This window comes from Bos grunniens, chromosome 11 (assembly GCF_055505025.1).
Source record: "Bos grunniens cultivar Pamir isolate PY7600 chromosome 11, Bosgru_T2T1.0, whole genome shotgun sequence".
In the NCBI taxonomy this organism is placed as follows: domain Eukaryota; kingdom Metazoa; phylum Chordata; class Mammalia; order Artiodactyla; family Bovidae; genus Bos; species Bos grunniens.
The window spans coordinates 18170194-18176193 of NC_141175.1; the positions used below are offsets into that span (position 1 = coordinate 18170194).

Sequence of the window (6000 nt, forward strand, 5' to 3'; positions counted from 1 at the left end):
GCTTCAGAGTTGTCACTGAAGTTGTGCTTCAGAGTTGCTGCTGCTGCTGCTGCTAAGTCACTTAAGTCGTGTCTGACTCTGTGCGACCCCATAGACGGCAGCCTACCAGGCTCCTCCGTCCATGGGATTTTCCAGGCAAGAGTACTGGAGTGGGGTGCTGTCGCCTTCTCCGGTCACTGGTGCTTAAGTAACCATAATTGATTGATTGCCCATATATTTAATCTCAGCTTCCAGATCCAGGGTTACTCTGTGATCCAAAACTCCACCTACATCTCATGGTCATCTTCATGTGTGGCTTGTTTCCATCCTAAGGTGTAGCTGGCCCACCCTCAGGCCAGACTCTTCCCTAATCGATGATGGTCCTGTTAAACATGACAGATTACCTTCTAGAAGCCAAAGGCAAAGGCCATGCCTATCTTTGTGTGTGTATTAGCTGTTCAGTTGTGTCTGACTCTTTGCAACCCAATGGACTGTAGCCTGTCAGGCTCCTCTTTCGTGTTCTCCAGGCAAGAATAATGGAGTGGGTTGGTGTCTCCTCCTCCAGGTGATCTTCCTAACCCAGGGATCAAACCCACGTCTCCTGCTCCGATCTTTGGGAAAGACCAAATTCTTTACTCCAAGAGAACATTGTAAGAGCCCATAGCTATAGTGTTCAGGAAAAATTTGACACAGCCTGAAGAATACAACGTGGTGGAAATAATAGTGTATTCAGTGCCAGACAGACCAAGATTTGAAGTGGAGGTCAGCCCATTGCAAACTGAAAATTCTAGACTGGCCTTTTCATTTCTCTGAACCTCAGTTTCTCATCTACAAACTGGAGAAAATGTTTCTATATCAAATTGTGGGATTTGCTTAGAAGCTGATTTTTAAGCATCTACTATAGTCCCTGGCACCAAACAGGTGGCTAAATAAACAACCTTTCCCTCCCATTTCTTTCTCTCTCTCTCTGCACCTTACTCCTCCCTGACAAGAAGGGGCTGCTGAGTAGGCAGACACCTCTTCTCGATCTAGCAGCTGCTCCTGCCTCCAGTAGGATGGTTCTAACAGGAGAGAGCTTTTTTTTTTTAAACACACACTTTAAAAAAATCCACTCTCCCGTGCTATGTTAGTGATTTCAACAGCTGTGAGTCAAAAGAAACTATCACAGGGTGTGATTTCCATGGCAACTGCCATGGTTACAGAAGAGAAAGGAAAGGAACGGGGGAGACTGCCTCGCTGTCCACTTTCCTCCCGTGATGTCCACCCAGGGTCCCTCCACGCTCCCTCCAGAAGGATGACCTGCTTGCCACTTTTACGGAAATTATCTTTGAGTGACGTTGCTGGGCCACTTGGAGGAAGACTTGGAAGGCTCTGGTTTTGCCTGCCCAATCTCTCAATTTAGAAAACCAACAATGAGATGAATCACTTCAAGTGGTGATGGCTTTATCACAGGATCTGGATGACCAGCTACCAAGAATGTGGAAGGGCATGGGGAGTGGGCCCGTGGGAGAGGCTTGGGGCGGGGAGCTTGAGGGGGTGGTCTTGATGAGTTGGAGGTATGACTCAAGTATGTTTTAAGGCTCATCCCACCCTAGTCAAGAATAATCATTTTCAGGCCAGCACCTACGCCAGTAGTAGGATAAATCCAATACAGTAGATGAAGAAGCAACTGCTACTTCCCAGAGGTCAGGTACTCATGAAGTAGGCACAAAATGTGACTATTTACCTGTTTGAGATATTTAGTAAAAAAAAAAAAGAAAAAAGAAATGGATGTAGAAATGTTTTAAGTCTAGAAAGGAAGTCAGGACATTATGCAACTCAGAAGAACATGGGAACCTAACAACCATCATGAAAGCATCTACTGTGCTTGAAAAGGCTCAGCATCGGCTCCACGAGGATTCAGAAAATTGATGTTGCCCCTGAAGACTTCCATGAACTGGCCTCTGCTTACTCTTCTTTCTTTATTTATGTGCTTGTTTTTGGCTGTGCTGGGCCTTCAGTGCTACCCACATGGACTTTCTCTAGTTGCATAGAGCAGGGCCTCCTCTTTACTGTGATGCATGGGCTTCTCATTGTGGTGGCATCTCTTGTGGTTTACAGGCTCTAAGGCACAGGTTCAGGAGTTGTGGCCTGCAGGTTTAGTTGCCCCCATGGTGTGTGGAATCTTCCAGAATCAGGGATCAGATCCATGTTCCCGGCGTTGGCAGGTGAATTCTTAACCACTGGACCACCTGCTCACTCTTTTTAAGGGCTGCATGCTTTCTCACCTCTTTGCTTCTACCTGTAAATTTTTTCCTTTTTTTTTTTTCGTTTTATCTGAAATGAAATGGCAACAAGCAATACCACCACCTTCTCTCAAGTGTCACATCTTCTGAAGTGCTGGCTTGCTGCTGCTGCTAAGTCGCTTCAGTTGTGTTCGACTCTGTGCGACTCCATGGACGGCAGCCCACCAGGCTCCTCCATCCCTGGGACTCTCCAGGCAGGAACACTGGAGTACATTGCCATTTCCTTCTCCAATGCATGAAAGTGAAAAGTGAAAGTGAAGTCGCTCAGTCGTGTCCGACTCTTAGTGACCTCATGGACTGCAGCCTACCAGGCTCCTCCGTCCATGGTATTTTCCAGGCAAGAGTACTGGAGTGGGTTGCCATTGCCTTCTCCGAAGTGCTGGCTTAAGCATCTCTTATTTGCAAAACATTCCTCATTCCTCTAGGTAGCCTTGGACCCCTGTCCCTACAACAGATGTTCTCAACCTATTCTCCTCAACCTCTGCATAAGCAACTGCCACTTCTGGCATCTCCAGTGTCACCTCCTCCCTGAGGTTCCATGGTTTTCCCAGTAGGCACTCCTGTCACACTTGATCTGACTACTTAATATGATCTCTCATGTAGATTCATTTATGTGTGTCTTAGTCACTCTTGTGACACAAAGAGTTGTGTCCAGCTCTTTGCAACCCTGTGGACTGTAGCCCACAGGCTTCTCTGTCCATGGGATTCTCCAGGTAAGAATACTGGAGTGGGTTGCCATGCCCTCCTCCAGGGGATCTTCCCAACCCAGGGACTGAAAATGGGTCTTCCACATTATAGGCAGATTCTTTACCATCTGAGCCACCAGGGAAGCCCAGATGGGTTTATACATAGGCCCTAACTCCATTGCCAGCCTATTATTTTTGAGAATGAATATAGATGCTTGACTTACTATTGTATGTCCTTAATGTCTGGCACCTGATAAGAAAATAAGTATTTGTTCAAAGATATAGCAGTTTTGCAAGAATACATGTGGAATAAATATTAGTTGGATGAGTAATACAATTTTATCAAAGGATAGACATTTTTTAGTTGTTTATATAGAGGATATTTTATATTAATTGTACTTGCATAAGACAAATTTCCTATGGATGCCTTAACAGAAATCTTCAGGCTGAGTGGCTTCAAACATCAGAGATTCCATCTCTTACAGTCCTGGAGGCCAGAGGTCTAAAAGTAGTCCCAGCTACTTGGCGGGCTGAGGCTGGAGGATCACTTGAGCCCCGGAGTCCTGGGCTCTAGCGTGCTATGCCAATCGGGTGTCCGCACTAATTTCAGCATTAATATGGTGACCTGCTGGGAACTGGGGGCCACCAGGTTGCCTAAGGAAGGGTGAACCTGTCCACACTGGAAACTGAGCAGGTCAAAACTCCCGTGCTGATCAGTAGTGGGATCATGCCTGTGAATAGCCACTACACTCTAGCCTGGGCAACATATAAAGTGTTTGTAGGAGCATGCTCTCTCAGTTCAGTTCAGTTCAGTCACTCAGTCATTTCTGACTCTTTGCGACCCCATGGACTGCAGCACGCCAGGTCTCCCTGTCTATCACCAACTCCCAGAGTTTACTCAAACTCATGTCCATTGAGTCAGTGATGCCATCCAACCACCTCATCCTCTGTCGTCCCCTTCTCTGTCTTCTTCTTACTGGCCGGGGCACTAATCCCATCAAGGGGGCCCCACCTTTATGATCTCTAATCCTAACTACCTCCCAAAGGTCCCACCTCCATATCCATCACAATGGAGGCTTGGGCTTCAACATAGGAACTTGGTGAGGAAGAAGGGGGATATAAAATTCCATGTGCAGCAATGGTTTAATCTGAGGTGACCTGGAAAACTTTGTGCAGAAGTAGGACTGGGAGTGAGAAGGCAGTGGAATAGGGCACTGCGGTCAGGGCCAATCTGCTAAAGGCCGTGTGGGTGTCAGTTTATCGCTCCCACCTCGGCATAGTTAGCTAGATGGTATGCAGAAACTTGATCTGGAGTTACGGACAAGGCCAGTGGGATGCTGTCCAGGACTGAACACCACTAGATTGGCACTCTCACACCTGAGCCCGGGTCAGCCCGGGACAAATGTTCTGGGCTGGGCCCAGCCCCACAGTATCTGACTTGGTAAGTCTGGAGAAAGGCCCAGAGCCTGTGCTTCTTTTTTTTTTTTTAATTTTATTTTTTAAAGTATAGTTGATTTATAATGTTTCTGGTATACAGCAAAATGATTTAGCTATACACACACACACACACACACACACATATATTTCATATTCTTTTCCATTATAGGTTATGCCAAGATATTGAATATAGTTCCTTGTGCTCCCCTTGAGTCTGCACTTCTGACAGGTTCTGGGTGATGCTGGTGTGGCTGGTCTAGGTCCACGTGGTAAGAACCACTGTGCTGAGTAAGACCCCCAAGACCCTGCAGTTCTGCATGGTTGGTATTTCCCCAGGAGGCACCAAAGCCTGACTGTCCTGAGCACACAATACCAGCATGGATAGGCAGCCTTGCAACTCCATGTCACACCCAATTTCTCAAGCCCTGGGAAAACAGGTTGATGTATATCTGGCCTTTTGAAGTCCTTTAGCTGAATGATGCATGTGCCCTTTGATCATTGCTAACATGTTGGTAAGTAGTTTGGTGATGAGAAGCTCCCAACATACAAAGTTGCAGTGGAAAAGTCCTGGCTTTTCTACTATTGAAGAAGTAAAAAGGGAAACATGGCCATGGCCATTTCTTATTGATGTAGATAGATAGGGAGCTAGATAATATTTATTGATCAATAAAATACATCAATATATAGTGATGTATATTGCATATAGGGCTTCCCTGGTGGCTCAGCTGGTAAAGAATCTTCCTGCAACACAGGACACCAGGGTTTGATCCCTGGGTTGGGAAGATCCCCTGGAGAAGGGAACAGTTACCCACTCCAGTATTCTGGCCTGGAGAATTCCATGGACTGTATAGTCCTTGGGGTCGCAAAGAGTTGGACATGACCAAGAGACTTTCACTTTCACTTCACTTTCATATTGCATATATATTGATATTGGTATAGATCTGTATCAATATGAGAGAGAGAAGAGAAAGAATATGCAAATGTTCCATAGTAGCCAAGCATAAAACAAAAAGGTCCAAACCAAGGCAGCCTCAGGATTTAGGAGCATAAGAAACAGCAGAGCCACCATGGGGGCAGGTGGCAGAACAGGTGCAATGATCCCAGAGTTAAAGCTGGAGCTCGGCAAGACGCCTCAGATGGCAGGGAGGTAGAGACAAAGATGAAACACGGGGCGATGTGATTAAATGAAGGCCGAGCGTTGGGCTGGCTGAAGCACTGTGTGAAGACCTAGGCTCTGCCCTGCACGTGTTTTATTTGGTAAAAAATTCCCTGAGGAAAGTGATTTAGGACACAGCATCCGTCATGCCAGGTGCTCGGAAAGGTTCGCTTGTACGGATTTAGAGGTAATTTTGTTACAGTCCTTTGGTTTCTTTCGAAAGCTTGGTGATTGTTTTCAAGAACTTCCCAAGCATTCACTCAATAAGTATTTCCTGAATGCCTTCTATGTTATAGTTACCACAGAGGCTGTAGTTTAAGAAATGCCATGGTGTCTCCATCACGGGGCCTACTGTGGAACAGGTAAATAGAAGTTAACCAAGAATCCCCCATCTGGGTGAACTGACCACCTGCCTGTGGAGGATGGCCATGTCAGATAACAACAAGGTATAACAGAG

At 46.2% G+C, this 6000-nt stretch overlaps 1 non-coding gene across 1 annotated transcript; it reads left to right on the plus strand.

Annotated features, from left to right (window-relative positions):
* Window positions 1-3443: 3443 nt before the first annotated feature.
* On the plus strand, window positions 3444-3728 carry LOC147362669 (signal recognition particle RNA). The gene has a single exon (XR_015137481.1).
* The last annotated feature ends 2272 nt before the right edge of the window (window positions 3729-6000 follow it).